The sequence below is a fragment of the Triticum dicoccoides genome, chromosome 5B (genome assembly GCF_002162155.2).
Source record: "Triticum dicoccoides isolate Atlit2015 ecotype Zavitan chromosome 5B, WEW_v2.0, whole genome shotgun sequence".
Lineage (NCBI taxonomy): Eukaryota > Viridiplantae > Streptophyta > Magnoliopsida > Poales > Poaceae > Triticum > Triticum dicoccoides.
Genome location: NC_041389.1, coordinates 577,276,610 through 577,298,194, shown reverse-complemented (window position 1 = coordinate 577,298,194; position 21,585 = coordinate 577,276,610).

Below are 21,585 nucleotides of genomic sequence, written 5' to 3'. Positions count from 1 at the left end.
GAAGTGGTCCATGAGGTACATGCAATATAGTATTTCATTGAGGGTTGTAGGGCAATACCATGCTCAAGCACAAGCTTATGCGCATGAAGCCATCGACTATGCGGGGATCATGGCCATAGCGGACAAGTACGCCACGCCTGAATCAATAATGCGAGTACTAATCAGGCTCAACGAAACCGGCAAGGAAGACCGGTCAGCTGGGCAACATCCGGCAGGAGATGGCGGCTCTGCTTCCAACAGGCGGCGCCAGAATGACGATGGCAAGCGGCAGTACGAGCAGCTGAACAACCGTTACAACAACCGGCAAGTCGCAGCTGCCAAGGAGGAGTGTCCAGCTACTGTGGGTGGTAGTCGGCGCTAGTGAACCGGCGAGAAGGCATGGCAGCCCAAGCTCACTTTTGAGCAGATGCTCGACGCACCATGAAAGCACCACAGCGGTGCAAAGCGAGCCATGTACACCACATGTCTGTGTTGCTGGACTCAGCGCTTGATGCGGGGTGATGCTCTCCCGCCTCCACCTCGACTACCACCACTACCGGCTCCCGGGACCGGCGATGTCCATGATAAGTTCCCCTGCCAGGACGCCGCTTACATTTTCTTCACCAGTGAACGAGACAACAAGCGCAACTAGCACAACCATCAGAAGTAAGGATGGCAATTTTACCCATGGGTATAGGTACCCAGCCATGGGTACTTTACCTACATGGGCAGGGTATGGGAACACTTTTATACCCATGGGTATTACCATACCCAACCCGTTAAGTCATGGGTAGGGTACGGGTATAGCCTTGTACCTGCGGGGTATACCCATACCCTGCCCGTTTGTGAGCTGATGCGAAGTTTTCACCAATTAATTATTAATTTATCATTTGACTCGTCTACTCCTATTAACTTATGAGTATATTGTGATTTACAAATTTTGATACTGGTAATTTACTCATCTACAATTGGGTACTCCATGCATGTACATGTGTCTATGCCGTGAGACCAATATGTTTGAAAATTCCTTCTAACTTACTGCACATGGAATTAACTCACACAAGTACACAAATATGATTTTTCAAAGCGTTATGGTTAGCCCTTGCATGTACATCTAGTTCAAATTAGGATTACGGTCATTAAATGGCTAAGAAATGAATTAAATGTCTTTAAAAGGTCAAATGACCCCTGAAATTTTCCAATTTTTCACATGACAATTAGTATCAGTGCACATTACACATAGAAAATTTTGGAAGGCCATAAGAGGAAGCTATATGCCGTTCATGCCACCGTATCAGTGCACTATTTTTTCTCAAATGGGCTATCAATGAGTGCAAAATTGTGAACAACTTGTGTACTATTTGTTCTACCCGCTGGGTACCCGTTGGGTATGGGCATGGGTAAAATTTGATACTCGTGGGTACGGATATGCACTACTGCAGGATGCTTTTAACGCGACACTACGATCAGAGACCCTTTGACGAAACTGTCTGTGATGCATTAATCGCAAACGGGGATATAAAAAACTGTCAAAAAAGATGCAAAACGTTTGTGATGGCGGGTACAACAAACACGGTTCAGATTTTAGTTACGTGTGCGATGGTGGGCATACGGTTGATCCAAAAGAACTGTTTGCAATGAGGCAGAACAACAGAAACGGGTAGCCATATCAATGTGTGTGTGATTTACGACATACAATTTGCTTCGATGAACTGCGTGCTATTAGGGAATGCAACAGAAACGGTCAGCCAGCTCAACGTGTGTGTGATATAAGGCATACGGTTCACTCAGACAAACTGTTTTCGATTAGGGAAGAGAATAGAAATGGTTCAAAACAAGATGTGTGTGACCTGTGGCATTTGCGATGAGCCAAAAGAACACAAACGATTCATGTAAACCAAATGTGTGTGTGATACGCAGCAAACATCCCACTCGGATGAACTATTTTTGATGAGAAATTATAAAACAGACGGTTACTATCACCACTGCAGGATGCTGCTAACGCGACACTATGATCAGAGACCCTTCAAGAAACTGTGTGTGATGCAATAATCGCAAACGGTGGTGGCAAAGAACCGTCTAAAATGTGCAAAACATTTGCGATGACGGCTTCATCAAACACGGTTCAGATTTTTGTTGCGTGTGTGATGCAAGGCATACGGTTCAGTTCCATTAACTGTTTGAGATGAGGAGGAACAAATGAAACAGGCAGCCAGATGAAGGCGTGTGTGATACACAACATACGGTTCACTCGGATGAATTGTTTGTGATTAGGCAACACAAAAGAAAAAGTCAGCCAGATCAAGGTGTGTGTGTGATATACAGCATGCGGTTCACTCGAATGAACTATTTGCGTTGACACAAGAGAACAGAAACGGTTCAATATAACAAGATGTGTGTGATACGCGGCAAACATGTTTGTAATTAGAAATGTGTGAGAAGACCGATAATAACACATAATATTGCTTCTAATAAGACGTATGTGTTATGCTGTGTCTACACAACATGTATTGGCCATTGGGGGATGGGCGGTCATCCCGATACGCCGTAAGGATGCGAAGAGGCACCTATATCAGCAAGGACTAGTTGTTCCACTAGTAGCTCATCTACGAGAACTCTCAAGTTAAGTGTGCTCAGGCTGGAGCAGCCATCAGATGGGTGACTGGACGAGAAGTTGTGTTGATGTTAAATTAACTGATAGGATGGGTCATATCGGTCAAATGACCAAAATGACCCATTCACTCAGCTAATTTAACCTCGAGGTCCTTGTTTTTTATTTTAATTTTATTTTTAACATATGTTAAAGAAGGTCTACCACATTACTTTTTGACAATGTGTATATGTGGCATACAGTTGATCCATCCAACCTGTTTGTGATGGAATAAGCCGTGTGTGTTGTGGGCAAATGCTTGCTATTGTACAACCATTTGAGATTGATGAATTCATCACGGACGGGTTCCCTACTGTGGTCCGTGTTCATCTCATCATCATCTACATCTTGTGCTAGCTCGATGTTCCTTCATATTGTAAGTTTCCATTAATTGATGGCATTCTATGAACACGCCACCGTTTCCCGCCATTTCCTCACCTGTTTCCCGCCACCTAGCAATATTGCACATAAACCAAGGCACGGTGCGATGCACGAAGGCAACAAGCGCAGCCTATAGCACATCCACCTTTTCCAAGCATGCCAACGCACCAAAGCGCCGCCTCTGCCATCAACCTCCTCAACAAGGAAAACCAGAAGGCGCCACGACCCGTCCAGGCCACGGCGCTCCCCGGCAACGCGATGGAGACACCGCGATGTGCGTCATCGCCAGGGTTGAGCAGACCTTTGGCGCATGTTGCTTCAGCGCTGCAGATCAAGATAGGCATGTCAGCGCCGACAGGCTGCAGCTCACCGCACAATGATCGATGGCGAGCCGCAGAGCAAGCTAGGCGCGTCCGCCCCGATAGGCTACGGGTCGCTGCACGGCGAGAGCGTTGGAGCGCCGCAGAGCGAGAGGCGCGGCGTGCCGCACAGCAAGAGCGGATCCATCGGCGCTTGCCTGCTATCGACAGGGCGTCGCAGGTGGGTACACGTCCCATCAGTACCCCCATTCCTCACCAGGAGTGGGCACAGGCACTCTGCGCCGTACTTGCACCAGAGGCCGGCTGCGTCATACTTGCACTGGACGCCCACCGTGTCGTGCACATGGGTCGCGCCATTCGCCTTGTCCGTGGCACGCTCGATGCCAACGTGCTGGTCGGTAGTCTCGAACGCCTCCTTGGCCCAGGTGTCCACCTGGGCACAGTAGAGGAACATGGACGCCGCGTCCTTGAGGTGGTGATCTCCGATGAAATAGCCAAGTTGGAGCTCGAGATCGCGCTCCAGATGTACCGCGAGCGTGTCGACCGCTTGGACGAACGCCTGCACGAGTTCAGGCAGAGCTAAGAGCAACCGTACGCAAGGGCTGCTGGTCATGGTCTCATGGATGCGTTTTATTTTGTTGAGTCGTTTCGACATGGATAGCTATGTATTCATAGCAATCATACTATTGCTCAGTTTATTGCTCTGTTTCAGTGTGTGTACTCTGTTTTCCATTCTTATATGTTCTGTTTCAATGTGTGTTTATATGCTTTCCATTCTGTATATGTGTGGTTGATAATAGATAGATTCAAATTAGTATACAAAAATAGATAGAAAATGGAATTCAGAATATATATAATATTAATTGTTCATTAGTTGATCACGGAATATATATAATATCATCACATATACGTGATGATACTTAACTACTAGGTACAATGCATAAAATTGCAAACAAACAATACTAAAACTAATAATCCCTCCTAGGGTCAGTATTTCGACAGCCCCTCGCCAGCATCTCCCTGGTGCGTGGTGTCTTCCCAGAGCGGACGCAGTACTTCGCCTCCTCTGCCTCATAGCGCTTGACGTGCCGATCTGTCTCTTGCAGGCGGACACGCGTGAACGATCTTGCCATTTCATTGGGCGCCCACCGGAGCTCCTCGTCGGTGGTATGCTGGAGCTTATCGGCCCAGCTCCATGCTGCAACAAGGCGCATAGAGCCTCTTGCTTTCCTCGCGAAGTACCCGTCTTAGTACACCTCCTCCGCATGATGACGCACCCGCCCCCAAATCTCCACCGCCTCCTTTTTCCAGGCGGCATCACGGGCTTCACAGGCCGCCTGGTACCTGGCATCCTTGATACGTCCCTGTCATATCTATAATCCTTGATTTTTCCATGACAATATTCTACAACTTTCATATACTTTTGGCAACTTTTTATATTATTTTTGGGACTAACATATTGATCCAGTGCCCAGTGCCAGTTCCTGTTTGTTGCATGTTTTATGTTTCGCAGAAAACCCATATCAAACGGAGTCCAAACGGGATAAAAACGGACGAAGGATATTTTTGAAATATTTGTGATATTTGGGAAGAAGAATCAACGCAAGACGGTGCCCGAGGGGGCCACGAGGCAGGGGGCGCGCCCTAGGGGGGAAGACACGCCCCTGACCCTCGTGGGCACCCCGTAAGGCGGTTGCTACTCTTCTTTGGCCGCAAGAAAGCTAATTTTCAGAAAAAAAATCATGGCAAAGGTTTCAATCAATCGGAGTTACAGATGTCCGGGAATATAAGAAACGGTGAAAGGGAAGAATCTGAGAACGCAGAAACAGAGAGAGACACACACAGAGAGAGAGATCCAATCTCGGAGGGGCTCTCGCCCCTCCCACATCATGGAGACCATGGACCAGAGGGGAAACCCTTCTCCCATCTAGTGAGAAGTTCAAGGAAGAAGAAGAAGAAGGGGAGCTCTCTCCCCCTCGCTTCCGGTGGCGCTGGAATGCCGCCGGGGGCCATCATCATCACTGCGATCTACACCCACACCTCCGTCATCTTCACCAACATCTCCATCACCTTCCCTCTATATTCAGCGGTCCACTCTCCCTCAACCTTTTGTACCCTCTACTTGAACATGGTTCTTTATGCTTCATATTACTATTCAATGATGTGTTGCCATCCTACGATGTTTGAGTAGATTTTTGTTGTCCTATCGGTAATTGCTAAATTGCTATGATTGGTTTAATTTTCTAGTGGTTATGTTGCTGTCCTATGGTGCTCTCCATGTCATGCAAGCGTGAGGGATTCCCGCTGTATGGTGTTGCAATACGTTCATGATTTGCTTATAGTTGGTTACTTGAGTGACAAAAGCATAAACCCGAGTAAGGGGGTTGTGGCGTATGGGATAAATAGGACTTGATACTTTAATGCTATGGTTTGGTTTTACCTTAATGATCTTTAGTATTTGCGGATGCTTGCTAGAGTTCCAATCATAAGTGCATATGATCCAAGAAGAGAAAGTATGTTAGCTTATGCCTCTCCCACATAAAACTTGCTATCGGTCTAGTAAAGTAGTCAATTGCTTAGGGATAATTTCACAACTCCTACCACCACTTTTCCTCACTCGCTATACTAACTTTATTGCTTCTTTATCTAAACAGCCCCTACTTTTTATTTACGTGCTCTTTATTATCTTGCAATTCTATCCAACAACACCTAGAAAGTACTTCTAGTTTCATACTTGTTCTAGGTAAAGCTAACGCCAAGCGTGCGTAGAGTTGTATCGGTGCTCAATAGAACTTGAAGGAATATTTGTTCTACCTTTAGCTCCTCATTGGGTTCGACACTCTTACTTATTGAAAGAGGCTACAATTTATGCCCTATACTTGTGGGTTATCAAGACCTTTTCTGGCGCCGTTGCCGGGGAGTCATAGCGTGGGGTGAATATTCTCGTGTGTGCTTGTTTGCTTTACCACTAAGTAATTTTATTTTCGGTTCTAAGTTGTTCTCTATCTTTAGTTATGGATATGGAACACGAAATACCAAAAAAATTAGGTGTACTTGCTACTCATGGAGATGGGGATCCTCCTAAAACCCTCGATGCTGGTTATGTGAAAAATATTATGTACTACTTTGATAATCCTGAGAAAACCCCATTCAATTATGTTATGGGAGACACGTTGGATCAACGTGAATACTTTAGGGATTATCGATTGACACAAAAAGGGAAACTATTATGGGATCAAATTCATATGTTGCATTGGTATGCTCGTCAACTATGCTTGAGATATGATTATACTTGTTGCTCTAGGATGAAGGCTCCACACCTTCCCTTTTCATGCAAATTCATGATGATTAAACCTTGGCTTATTATGCTAATGGTATATACGATTACTATGATGTGGAACAAATAGAAGAATTTGTTGCTTTTATGGGTGCTTATGAAATTTAATCTTTGTTTAAAGAGTGTGAAAATCTTGATGATGCTCTTTACAGACCTGAAAATTTTGCTATACTTAAATATTGCTATGAGAATTATGAATTCAACTCTGATATTGATGAATTTATTGAGAGAGTCTCCGCTGTCCAGGAAGAGACTAATATTTGCAGGAGTCTATGGAAGAAGAAATTGATGAAATTGTGAGCTCATTGGAAGAAAAAGATGAGGAGGAGAGCGAAGAACAAAAGGAGGAAGAGCGGGTTAGCTACCCGTGCCCACCTTCTAATGAGAGTAACTCTTCAACTCATACATTATTTAATTCCCCTTCGTGCTTACCGAAGGATGATTGCTATGATGATTATTATGATCCCGTTGATTCTCTTGAAATACCCCTTTTTGATGATGCTTGCTATGCTTGTGGCCAAGATGGCCATATGAATTATGCTTATGGAGATGAACTTGCTATAGTTCCTTATGTTAAACATGAAATTGTTGCTATTGCACCCACACATGATAGTCCTATTATCTTTATGAATTCTCCCTACTACACTATATCAAAGAAGTTTGCCCTTATTAAGGATTATATTGATGGGTTGCGTTTTACTACTACACACGATGATTTTGATAGATATAATATGCATGTGCTTGCTGCTCCTACTTGCAATTATTATGAGAGAGGAACTATATCTCCACCTCTCTATGTTTCCAATATGATAAAATTTCAAGAAACTGCTTATACTATGCATTGGCCTTTATTTGGTGTGCATGAATTGTTCTTTTATGACATGCTGATGCATAGGAACAGAGTTAGAATTCGTTGTTGCATGATATATGTTACTTTGTGCTCACTACTAAATTACAAATCATTGTTAATTAAAATTGGCTTTGATATACCTTGGGATCCGGGTGGATCCATTACTTGAGCACTTTATGCCTAGCTTAATGGCTTTAAAGAAAGCGCTGCCAGGGAGACAACCCGGAAGTTTTAGAGAGTCATTTATTTCTGTTGAGTGCTTTTATATAGTTTAAAAAACAAAAAAATAAAGAGAGGAATCCAAAACTTTTCAAAAAGGAAAGTGAAAGTGAGAAAGACAAGCATTGTTGAAGTGGGGGAGCTCCTTGAACTTTATTCATGCTCACGGAAACTTTGTGAATATTAATTAAAGAAACTTCCCATCAAAAATAATTATCCCCTTGTACAATTCCATTGTATTATAAAAATAATGTGTCAAGGTTTTCCTTTATGATGTTTACAATGCTTGTTGGTTTGTGCGGTGCAGGACAGAAACTTTGGTTGTAGTGCGCGATTTTACACTTTTTACTGGAACATCAAACGGTTCTGATTCTTTTTGCAATGTCTTTCTATACAAATTGATAATTTTCCTTATTTTGGTAGAATTTTTGGGATACAATAAGTATGGTGAATGTTCAGATTACTACATACTGTTCTGTTTTGGATAGATTCTTTTTTTGATGCATAGTTTACTTGTTTTGATGAAACTATCAATTTCTATCAGTGGATTAAGCCATGGAAAAGTTATATTATAGTAGATATAATGCAAAAACAAAATATGAATTGTTTTTCAACAGTACTTAGAGTAGTGATTTGCTTTATTATACTAACGGATCTTACCGAGTTTTCCGTTGAAGTTTTGTGTGGATGAAGTGTTCGATGATCGAGAAGGTCTCGATATGAGGAAAAGGAGGACATGCAAGAGCTCAAGCTTGGGGATTCCCAAGGCACCCCAAGTAAATATTCAAGGATACTCAAGTGTCTAAGCTTGGGGATGCCCCGGAAGGCATCCCCTCTTTCTTCAACAAGTATTGGTATTTTTCAGATTCGTTTCGTTCATGCGATATGTGCAAATCTTGGAGAGTCTTTTGCATTTAGTTTCCACTTTTCTTTTATGCACCATGCTGGTGTGAGATAGTCCATGGTTGATTTGTAGAATGCTCATTGCACTTCACTTAAATCTTTTGAGTATGGCTTTATGGAATGCTTCATGTGCTTCACTTATATCTTTTTAAGTTTGGATTGCATGTTTCTCTTCACATAGAAAACCGCCATTTGTAGAACGCTCTGTTGCTTCACTTATATTTGTTAGAGCGTGGGCATATGTTTTGTATTAAGAATTAAACTCCCTTGCTTCACTTATATCCATTTAGAGAGATGAGAGGAATTGGTCATTCACATGGTTAGTCATAAAATCCTACATAAAACTTGTAGATCACTGAATATGATATGTTTGATTCCCTGCGATAGTTTTGTGACATAGAGATGATAATATGTGGGAGGTTCTAGTAGATGGTTGTGTTTAGTAAGGATATTGGTGTTAAGGTTTGTGATTCCCGAAGCATGCACGTATGGTCTCCTAACTATGTAACCAAATTGGCGCGCATTGTATTTTGATTGTTTATCTTTGCGTGAAGGTCGGGGACGCGCGATGGTTAACTCCTACCAACCTCCCCCCCTAGGAGCATGTGTAGTAGTACTTTGCTTCAAGGGCTAATAAACTTTTGCAATAAGTATATGAGTTCTTTTTGACTAATGTGAGTCCATGGATTATACGCACTCTTACCCTTCCATCATTTCTAGCCTCTTCGATACCATGCATTACCCGTTCTCACCTCGAGAGTTGGTGCAAACTTTGCCAGTGCATCCAAACCCCGTGATACGATATGCTCTATCACACATAAGCCTCCTTATATCTTCCTGAAAACAGCCACCATACCTACCTATTATGGCAATTCCATAGCCACTCCGAGATATATTGCCATGCAACTTCCATCATCATCATATACATGACTTGAGCATTCATTGTCATATTGCTCTGCATGATCGTAAGATAGCTAGCATGATGTTTTCATGGCTTGTCCATTTTTTGATATCTTTGCTATGCTAGATCATTGCACATCCCGGTACACTGCCGAAGGCATTCATATAGAGTCATTTTTTTTTTCTAGTATCAAGTTGTAATATTGAGTTGTAAGTAAATAAAAGTGTGATGATCATCATTATTGGAGCATTGCCCCAGTGAGGAAAGGATGATAGAGACTATGATTCCCCCACAAGTCGGGATGATACTCCAGACTTCAAAAAAAGAAAAAAGAGTCCAAAGAAGCCCAAATAAAAAAAAGAGGCCAAAGAAGCCCACCAAAAAAATAAAAAATAAAATAAAAAAGGAGAAAATAAAAAAAATGAGAGAAAAATAGAGAAGGGGCAATGTTACTATCCCTTTACCACACTATGCTTCAAATAGCACCACATTCTTCATATAGAGAGTCTCTTGAGTTATCACTTTCATATACTAGTGGGAATTTTCATTATATAACTTGGCTTGTATATTATGATGATGGGCTTCCTCAAATGCCCGAGGTCTTCATGAGCAAGCAAGTTGGATGCACACCCACTTAGTTTTAATTTGAGCTTTCATACACTTATAGCTCTAGTGCATCCGTTGGATGGCAATCCCTACTCCTCGCGTTGACGTCAATTGATGGGCATCTCCAAAACCCGTTGATTAGCCACGTTGATGTGAGACTTTCTCCCCTTTTGTCTTCTCCACACAACCTCCACCATCATACTCTATTCCATCTATAGTGCTATATCCATAGCTTGCGCTCATGTATTGCGTGAAGGTTGAAAAGGCTGAAGCGCGTTAAAAAGTATGAACCAATTGCTTGGCTGACACCGGGATAGGCATGAGGGGTACCTTGTGTTAAGAAAAGGGAGCATACAAGACTATATGATTTTGTAGGGATAATGTTCTGTAAGCATTGATATTTTGAAAGGCATGATTGTTTGTTGGGATGCCTGACTATTATTGTTTTTATGTCAAATGATAGACTATTACTTTGAATCACTCGAGGACGAGCTGGAATTAAGCTTGGGGATGCTGATACATCTCTGTCGTATCTATAATTTTTGATTGTTTCATTCCAATATTCTACAACTTTCATATACTTTTGGCAACTTTTTATATTATTTTTGGAACTACCATATTGATCCAGTGCCCAGTGCCAGTTCCTATTTGTTGCATGTTTTTTGTTTCACAGAAAACCCATATCAAACAGAGTCCAAACGGGATAAACACAGACGGAGAATATTTTTGAATTTTTGTGATATTTGGGAAGAAGAATCAAAGTGAGACGGTGCCCAAGGGAGGAAAAAGGCAGGGCACACCCGCCAGGGGGGCAGGCGCGCCCCTAACCCTTGTGGGCACCCCGTAAGGCAGTTTCTGCTCTTCTATGGCCGCAAGAAAGCTAATTTTCCAGAAAAAAAATCATGGCGAAGGTTTCGATCCAATCAGAGTTACGGATCTTCGGGAATATAAGAAATGGTGAAAGGGCAGAATCTTAGAACGCAGAAACAGAGAGAGACAGAGATACAAATCCAATCTCGGAGGGGCTCTCACCCCTCCCACACCATGGAGACCATGGACCAGAGGGGAAACCCTTCTCCAATCTAGGGAGAAGGTCAAGGAAAAATAAGAAGAAGGGGGGCTCTCTCCCCCTCGCTTCCGGTGGCGCCGGAATGCCGCCGTGGGCCATCATCATCACTGCGATCTACACCAACACCTCCGTCATCTTCACCAACATCTCCATCACCTTCCCCCCTCTATATTCAGCGGTCCACTCTCCCGCAACCCGCTGTACCCTCTACTTGAACATGATGCTTTATGCTTCATTTACTATCCAATGATGTGTTGCCATCCTATGATGTCTGAGTAGATTTTCGTTGTCCTATCAGTAATTGGTGAATTGCTATGATTGGTTTAATTTGCTTGTGGTTATGTTGTTGTCCTATGGTGCTCTCCGTGTCGTGCAAGTGTGAGGGATTCCCGCTGTATGGTGTTACAATATGTTCATGATTCGCTTATAGTGGGTTGCTTGAGTGACAGAAGAATAAATCCGAGTAAGGGGGTTGTGGCATATGGGATAAAGAGGACTTGATACTTTAATGCTATGGTTGGGTTTCACCTTAATGATCTTTAGTAGTTGCGGATGCTTGCTAGAGTTCCAATCATAAGTGCACATGATCCAAGAAGATAAAGTATGTTAGCTTATGCCTCTCCCACATAAAACTTGCAATCGGTCTAGTAAAGTAGTCAATTGCTTAGGGACAATTTCACAACTCCTACCACCACTTTTCCACACTCGCTATACTAACTTTATTGTTTCTTTATCTAAACAGCTCCTACTTTTTATTTACGTGCTCTTCATTATCTTGCAATTCTATCCAAAAACACCTAGAAAGTACTTCTAGTTTCATACTTGTTCTAGGTAAAGCGAATGTCAAGCGTGCGTAGAGTTGTATCGGTGGTTGATAGAACTTGAGGGAATATTTGTTCTGCCTTTAGCTCCTCGTTGGGTTCGACACTCTTACTTATCGAAAGAGGCTACAATTGATCCCCTATACTTGTGGATTATCTATCCTCCTCCGCCATCTCCTTCTTGAAAGCCACTTGCCTGGCTTTCTCAGCCGGTAGCAGCGACTTCCAAAGACAAAGATCGTACTGGCCGAAAAACCAATCCAAGGTTGGGGGCTCCGGCGCAACCTCGTCCGGCAGCGCATAGGTGTCCTCGTCGCTGCTCTTCGATTGAGCCTCCTCAGGGGGTGGCGACTCCTCATCGGCCCGTGGGCAGACCGGCGGCGCCATGACAGAGATTTGATATATATATATATATATATATATAGAGAGAGAGAGAGAGAGAGAGAGATAGAGAGAGAGAGAGAGAGGGCGAGCAAGGGGCGGATCTAGATGAGAATGCAGGCGGGACGATATGAGCAAGGTAGCATTTATTGGCGGCCGGAATCTAGATCGCCGGGAACAGTACATGCGCCGGTCGCCGGAATTTACGAGTACTATCGTGTGAATTACACACGATTCCCGCAGCAAAATCCATGTGCGAACTTAATAGCTGGTGGTTCCCAATGCAGAACCGTGTCTGATTAATAAAGCCCGCCACTCACCTTCCAAAACTCGAGGCATAGAATAGAGTGCTAATCGTGCGGGGCCAGTTGTCTTGCCATATTTTAGATTTTATTTTTTGAACACCAGATATTTACATCGTCTGATGATTTTTGAACTCACACACAAGTACACAAATATGATTTTTCAAACCGTTATGGTTAGCCGTTGCATTTAGATGTTGTCAAAATTTGAATTACGGTCATTAAATGGCTAGAAAATCACTTCAATGTCTTCAAAAGGTCAAATGACGCCTGAAATTTTCCAATTTTTTTCATGACAGTTGTATTAGTGCATGTTACACGTAGGAAAAAATTGAAGGCCATAAGAGGAAGCTATCTGCCGTTGGTCATAAAACATGCATTGTTCCCTTCTAGGAACCACGAGCCTTCTAGTGAGTTGCTCCGGTTTGTGAGGGGTGTGTGTCCAAACTCTCATCAAACAAACCAATTTTTGTACCACATCATCTTTGTGGCATGACATTACATCAAGCAAGGTTTCATGTTTTTATTATCATTTTTTAATTTTTCGGAATAAAAATGCCATGGCACTCCATGCATGTACATGTGTCCATGTCGTGAGACCAATATGTTTCAACATTCCTTCTAATTTACTGCACATGGAATTAAGACGCACACAAGTACACAAATATGATTTTTCAAAGCGTTATGGTTAGCCGTTGCATGTACATCTAGTTCAAATTAGAATTATGGTCATTAAATTCCTAGGAAATGACTTAAATGTCTTTAAAAGGTCAAATGACCCCTGAAATTTTCCAAATTTTCACACGACAGTTAGTATCAGTGCACATTACACGTAGAAAAGTTTTGAAGGCCGTAAGAGGAAGCTATGGGTCGTTGTCATCAATTATGCGTTGTTCCCTCTCGGAACCACGAGCTTTCTAGTGAGTTGCTCCGGTTTGTGAGGGTTGTGTGTCCAAACTTTCGTCAAGAAAGCCAATTTTTTGTACCACATCATCTTGGTGGCATGACATTAAATCAAGCAAGGTTTCATGTTTTTCTTATCATTTTTTTTGGAATAACAATGCCATGACACTCCATCTATGTACATGTGTCCATGCCATGAGACCAATGTGTTTGAAAATTCCTTCTAATTTACTGCACATGAAATTAACTCGCACACAAGTACACGAATAAGATTTTTCAAACTATTATGGTTAGCTGTTGCATGTACATCTAGTTCAAATTTGAATTACGGTCATTAAATGGCTAGGAAATCACTTAAATGTCTTTAAAATGTCAAATAACCCCTGAAATTTTCCAAATTTTCACGACAGTTAGTATGAGTGCACATTACACATAGCAGTTTTTTAAGGCCGTAAGAGGAAGCTATCTGCCGTTCATCATCAAACATGCATTGTTCCCTCTCGGAAGCACGAGCCTTCTAGTGAGTTGCTCTGGTTTGTGAGGGGTGTGTGTCCAAACTTCCATCAAGCAAGCCAATTTTTGTACCACATCATCTTGGTGGCATGACATTACATGTTTCATGTTTTTTTGATCATTTTTTTAATTTTTTGGAATAACGATGCCATGGCACTCCATGCATGTACATGTGTCCATGCTGTGAGACCAATATGTTTGAAAACTCCTTCTAATTTATTGCACATGAAATTAACTCGCACACAAGTACACAAATATGATTTTTCAAAGCGTTATGGTTAGCCGTTGCATGTACATCTAGTTCAAACTAGATTTACGGTCATTAAATGGCTTGGAAATCACTTAAATCTCTTTAAAAGGTCAAATGACCCTGAAATTTTCAAAATTTTCACATGACAGTTAGTATCAGTGCAAATTACACGTAGAAAAGTTTTGAAGGCCGTAAGAGGAATCTATCTGTTGTTCGTTAGCAAACATGCATTGTTCCCTCTTGAAACCACGAGCCTTCTAGTGAGTTGCTCCGGTTTGTGAGGGGTGTGTGTCCAAACTTTCGTCAAACAGGCAAATTTTTGTACCACATCATCTTCGTTGTATGACATTACCTCAAGCAAGGTTTCATGTTTTTAATTTTTTGGAATTTAAATGCCATGGAACTCCATGCTTAATTGTGTCGTAGCCGTTAGACCAATATGTTAGAAAATTCTTTCCAATTTACTGCACGTGGATTAAATCGCACACAAGTACACACAGTATGACTTTTCAAACCGTTTTGGTTAGCTGCTGCATGTACATGTAGTTCAAATTTTAAATTATGGTCATTAATTGGCTAGAAAATCACTTAAATGTATTAAAAGGTCAAATGACCCCTGAATTTTTCCAAAATTTGACATGATAGTTGTATTAGTACTACAAATTTTCCCGAACATTCAAAACACCATCCGTTGCCACTTTACTCCAAATTCGTCTTTCACATCTAATAAAAACAATCTACAACATCACATAGTTGTTTTGTAGGAATCGTTTGTGATGAAAAAATCTGGGTCTATTTAAGTATTCCTCCTTAAGCTTCATCGGCTCGTCTGCTCCAGTGCCAGTAACCCCCAAATCTACAAATCCTGATCCCCATTCCTGCAGCCCCTTCTTGCAAACATGACGCCGTGGAAACGCTTCTTGAAGGCCCGTACGATGGCCGTGTCCCCCCGAGCACCGTCGCCGGCGCCGAGAGTGCGACCGCCTATGCCGAGAGTTCGGCCGCATCCACATTGAGCACGGCCGCTTTTGCCAAGAGGGCATCTACGGGAGCCGAGATGGCTGCAGCTGCTACTGCAACGGGGGCTGCAAACGCCGAGAGCGCTTGATCTGCCATCCGTGCCACTGATGTCGCCCTGTCCCGGGTCGAGGCCATCCACGCCAAGATATTCCAGGCCACCACAAAATCTAGCATGCAACCCATGTCCGAAAAGGCGACGGTGGCCATGGAGCACCTGCTTCCTCATGAGGTTGTCAAGCGGGAGCTGGAGATGCAGGAGGCGGCGGAGATCGAGGAGCGCCGGGAGGAGGAGTTGCACGTGGCCCAGGACAAGGTAGAGAAGAGTCTGTCCACCGACGAATCGGCGGTGGAGTACCAGCGCGAGCTCTGGCGCACCCACTACTACGAGTACTACAACCTTGAGGGCGCCGCCGAGGACGAGGAGGATACAGTCGACTTTAGTAGGGGGTACGCGGAGTCCACCAACGGCGGCATGTCACTAGGACAAGTCATCGACATCTCATCTCACATCGGCGATGCATAGGACGGTGTGGCAGCGGATTTGTAAAAATTATTCGTACTTAGGCTTTGTTTTTAATGCTGGTCTTTTGTTAGAGCAATGTATAGGTGAACTGTCTCTGTTTAATTACTAAAATTGCTCGATTCAGTAAGCCTGGTATGTGCGATGTATGCTCTTTTGTGTGTCCAAATTAGCAAGCAATGTTAAATTATGCAATGACGTACGCGCGGAACTTTTCACCAAAATTTCAATTTTCAAACTCGTCCCATGTGTGTTAAGCAGAAGAATCGTTTGCAATGCACACTATCGTTCAAAGTGAATGGTGTCCGGTGGCACCACGCGCAAAGTTTCCCTCCACATTTCGAAATTTTTGGCCTACCACCAAAATATCTACCCTCTCCCCTCCCCATCCTTTTGTCTCCCCGACAACAAGTCACATTTCCCCTGTTTCCCGCTTCCTTCCTTCCTAAGCTATAGATGCTTCCTCGCTCTCACCGTCTCGCATCCTATTGCTGGGGTCGTCATGGTCATCTTCAAAGACCTCTCCAGCGGTTCCTCCTCCTCCTCCGACTCCTTGACCACTTGGGTATGCCTCTCTCCTCTTTCTTGGTCTATGACTTTGAATGAAGGATTTTTACTCGGTGGTTGATTTGAGTCATTTCTTCATCCTGTAGTTCCCTAGGACCATCAGTTGCAACGAATGGAGCGGGGTGGATTGTTTGAATCTGCTCATTGTCACCATCAATCTCCATGCGTGAAGCTAGTTGCATTTGAATCTGTGGACAGTGGGAGGAAGTTTATGGCATGTGCAGAGAAGGTTAGATCCTTTTTTGTTGTTACAAATCATTTGTTAGATGTGATTCAGACACTGTCACGGTCCCAACCCATTCATACCACACCTTCAACAAAACACCTCCTAAGACAGTGTCACAGTTTGTACCTAGTATCTAAAAATGTTGCCATCTCATCAGCGGTGCCATTAGAAAATTATTTGGCACCGCTTCAGCAGTTTGTGGAGCCAACTTGTACACACATTCGAGCAGCCAAGCAGTAAAATATTAAATCTTTATGGCATCAGAGCAACTAGGTGCTCTGGAGTTTGGGTCCCTGGTTTTTTCCGCTGCATCGGCTCGGCAGTGCAGGGCACCAGTGCGAGATGTAGCAATAGTTGTCTTTACACCGGTTTTGGCATACATAGTGGACGCCTTAGTGCTATTAGTTCTATGTTACTAAATTTGTGCATGTACACACCTGTTAGGATCATTTAATATCATCCAAACACTATCACTATGTTGTTGCAGTTATATTTACCTTCCTCTCGAAATGTTAAATTTGTTATTTATAGTACATGAGTAAGAATTGTAGCGTTATTGTAGTTAATTATAGCTTCTGATGTTTCATAATTTGGTTATTGTGTCAGTAGCAATTAATTCATTTGCACATTGATCTCTTTGAGAAGATATGTCATAATTAACCTGTTTCTTCAGTTTTTCAAAATAAGTATTCGTGATTTTCTATGTTGCTATAAACCCATTTTCCCTACAATTGTTACTGATCTAGTTTTAAATATTATAGGATGAACCGAAGTGTTATTACTTGGAGTGGGTTGATTAAGAGTGGCTACAATCTTTGAAGATGTGCCTAGCAAAGCTCTGGAGCATGTATCAGGAAGAGAACAGAGGTAGGCTTAGAGATAGTGTTGTCAACGCTGAAGAATATTTGAAGATGCGGGATAAAAAGAGGATGGTGGAGAAGGAGCTCAGATTTTTTAAATCAGACTTTGCTAAGATGGTGTTGGCAAAGGAGGAGGCACTTTCCCAGTTGGCCAGTGCAAAACAGGTTCTTATTAAACTGAAAGCAGAGGTGGATAAGGCGAGCCTAGATGATCTCGATTAGGGAAATGAATATATTGTTCTAGTATTGTTCTTATGAAGTTGAACTATCTATATGTTGTACTTTGCTATTTTCCGGTAGCTATTGTACTGTGATGTTAAAATATATCTATGTGCCTGATATGAAATTGGCAAACAGTTGTTCGATGTGAAATCTGAATTTGAGTAATACTAGAATTATTAATTGTAAACTAATAAACCTGCTAAATGGGTCATGGAACTTTGCAAACGGTTCTAGCAGTAAAAACGCTTGTCATGGATAGCCCAATGACACACAGTTTTCTTCATCAAATCATGTGTGATGTAGTTGATAAAAGCAAACGGTTAACCAAGGCAGAGCGTGTGTGATAGTTACACGTATCACACACGAGCCTATGCATAAACCTGTGTGGGATGTACATATGAACAGAAACGTTTTCCCTCGACTGACTGTGTGGGATGTACATATGAACGGAAACGTATTCCTTGGATTGACTGTGTGTGATATACATACCTACGGAAATTTTCTGGGATTCACCGTGCGGGATTTACATACCTACGGAAATGTTTTCTGGGATTCACCATGTGGGATGTACATACCTACGGAAATGATTGGGTTTCCGTGGGTCACCCGATTGCACACGAACTCATTTGGTGTCCCAGGAGGGCCTATCCCCAACGGTTTCTGGGTCGTCTAGGAAGGACCCCCTAATCGCGGAAAGGGGTTTAAAACCATTTGTATAGCACCGACGCGTACCAGTGTATAGTAATTTCGTGTGCGATTCTGTTCGTACAAAAAACTTTGAAAAATGCAAATTAGTTGCTTCCGGTAGATAGGAGTATCGCACACGATGTGTCTGCAAGTACTCGTGTGCGATGTACTAAGTTACACATAATGAACGGCTGCAAGGGTGATATGCTGATCTTGGAGTCCAAGAAGATCATCGTCGGAAGGCCGCCGGCTCAACCTTTTAGCCTATGAGTATATATTATTATACTTGTATGCATAGGTAGGTAATGAGTGCTTTGTGCCTTGCCGCATATGGCATTTTAAATTATCCTGAATATGTAAGACAATTGTTAACCGTTACCATTGTGAATTTGCCTCAACGGCAAGCAGAGCGTGCGCAGGTATGCTAGAGCGGAGCGCACCGAGGCCGCCTCAATGGCGAGAAAAATGTGCGGACAGACGCGAGCAGAGCGCACCGCGGCCGCCTCAATGGCAAGCAACCACATGGTCAACCTTCTAGCACCCCGTGGGAGATGCGACGGCGCATCCATAGGACTCGATGGTGATATCTTGACCTTGTGTGATAGTGGGAAGACACGTACACGTACATCCAAGAATAAGGGCCCACGTTTTGGGCTTCCGATGCATGGCATACAGTTGATCCAAAAGAACTATTTCCGATGAGATAGAACAACAGAAATGGAGCTTTGTAGGCCCAGAACCATCAATAAATTTTGACTTTGTTTCTCGTCACATTGCAGATTACAACGCAATAAGTAATTTCAATTCTATTCACATAGATCAAACTAATATGTGTTCACACTGATAGAACTAATATGTGTTCAAACTTAGCACCGGGATATAAAAACTACAAACTCGAAAATTACTTCACAGTTCCTCTCCTCATCACCCACAAAACTGGTCTTTCCTGTCAAGTCGTTCAGCCATGACCGGTAGCAGGAGTTTTGGGTGGACATTCAACCAGGAAGCAAAGATCAAGATTGCGGAAGCACTAGAAAGGTCCCACCGCGAAGCGGCAGCTGTACCAGAGATGTCCCGGCGCGCCGCGGAGCCCTTGAACGAGCTCTCACGGGCACACAAGGGATCTAACAAGTGCACTCCTCGCGTTGGTGATCGTGATGAGCTGGCATTGCTGAGGTCCTTGGCCGTGACAACGACATTCTTGCTGGCCTCATTAAGCAGCAGGAACTGGTCGATGGCTTGATGAAGCTACTCGAGGTTGGCGATGCCTCGGTTGACAAGGCAACCGGTCTCGTCGAGCAAATCATAGTTGACAATGCGAAGGTCCTCAAGGCGCTCGGCGAGAAGGAGGAGGTGGCCGTCGGCTGGAAGATGCTCCATGAGCTGAGCAGTGCCTCGGGAATGACACTGACAGCAGTTGTCGAGGAACTGATGGGTGACTTGAGGAAGCTCCAGATCGAGCGCGAGCAGTAGGTGGAGGAATATGTGGCTGCTTTCAAGCAAAGTTGTGAGGATTTGAGGAAGGAGCTGGAGGATGTCGTCGCCCAGCGATCCATCGACGAGTGGAGACAATAGCGACCCAGATCATTGTTTGCGATTTCCTTCTTCTGTAGCCCCCATGTCTTCTGGGCTTTGCCGCATGTGGCATTTTAAATTATCCGGAATATGTAAGATGATTATTATCTCCGCCATTGTAAATTTGTCATCGTATTATCCGTTGCCATTTTATTTGTCGTTGTATTATCCGTTGCCCTATGTGGCAATTTAAATTAGGCCGGAATACAAGTTGAAAACATGAACAAAGCAAATGTTGCCATGGGATCACAAGCAAACACCCTCTGTCTCGGTGCTTTATTTAACCAATTAATGGAGAAGTTGTGAGTGAGGCGGGTGGCGGGTGGTGCATGGAGGTCAAAGAGCTTGCTTCCCGATGAGAATGGGCGGCCTTACTGCTCGCACGTGTCCCGTCAAGCCTGCGAGGTGGACAGGATGGATGCACCCATCCTGTCGATCCTACGCGGCGGATTGCTCGCATGCGTTCCTCGAGCTTGCAAGGAGTACTTCTCGAGATTGTCCCGTCTAATCAAACAGTTGCATGAATGCCACCGAGTATGGTTAAATTTTGACACAGTTCATGTAATACGGCCATTTGCGATATTAACGTGTCAGCTATTTGTTTCAAAAAGGACTTCGTTGGCTATTAATGTGTGCGTCTTGCCTCAAACTGGACGATTTTTTGTACCATGGCATATATGTGCCATGCCATAAACCATGCCAAGTTTCATGTTTTTTGGGTGAGTTTTTTATTTACTGGGATTTAAAAATCGAGATTCTCAAAGTTTTAGGACGACGAGAAGTTTGTAATTCATTCTTATTCCTTAAATGAGACCTAAACATGCACCCAATGACACATGTACGATTTCCCACCCATTCACTTGAGCATGTGCTTGTAGTTCAAATTTGAATTATGGACTGCATTAACTGCCTAGAAAACTTAATTAATATAACCATGAATGGTTTCAAATTTAAGCACAACACTCCTGTTATTCTATATATGTTGCCTGGAGAAAAGAAAGTTCAAGGTTAGAAGAGGCAGCGATTATCATTTTGCCCACAAGAGGGGCATGTTTCCCTACCGGAACCACGAGGGTTGCGAGAAGCTTCTGTTTGTAAGAGGCTTGTAATATAGCTTCGCCGAAATTGGACAATTATATGTACCATGTACTGACACCATGCCAAGTATCATGATTTCATGGTGAGTTTTTGATTTACAGCTATTTAAAAACCAAGATTCGCAATGGTTGTGGCCAAGCTAGGACGGCGAGACGGTTGAATTCATTCTCATTCGTTCCATGGGACATGAACATGCACCCCCAAGGAAACATGTAAGTGTTTTCTAGCCATTTTGGTGCACTGGAGCATCTATTTGTAGTTCGTATTTGAATTATGGACATTAAAAGCCTAGAAAACTCAATTAATGAATGAAAAAGGTCAAACAAACCCTGAATAATTTCAAAGTTCAGCGTGAATCTCCCGTTGTTCTGTGTAGAAGAAAATATGAGGCTAGAAGAGGGAGCGATTATCATTTGGCCCACAAG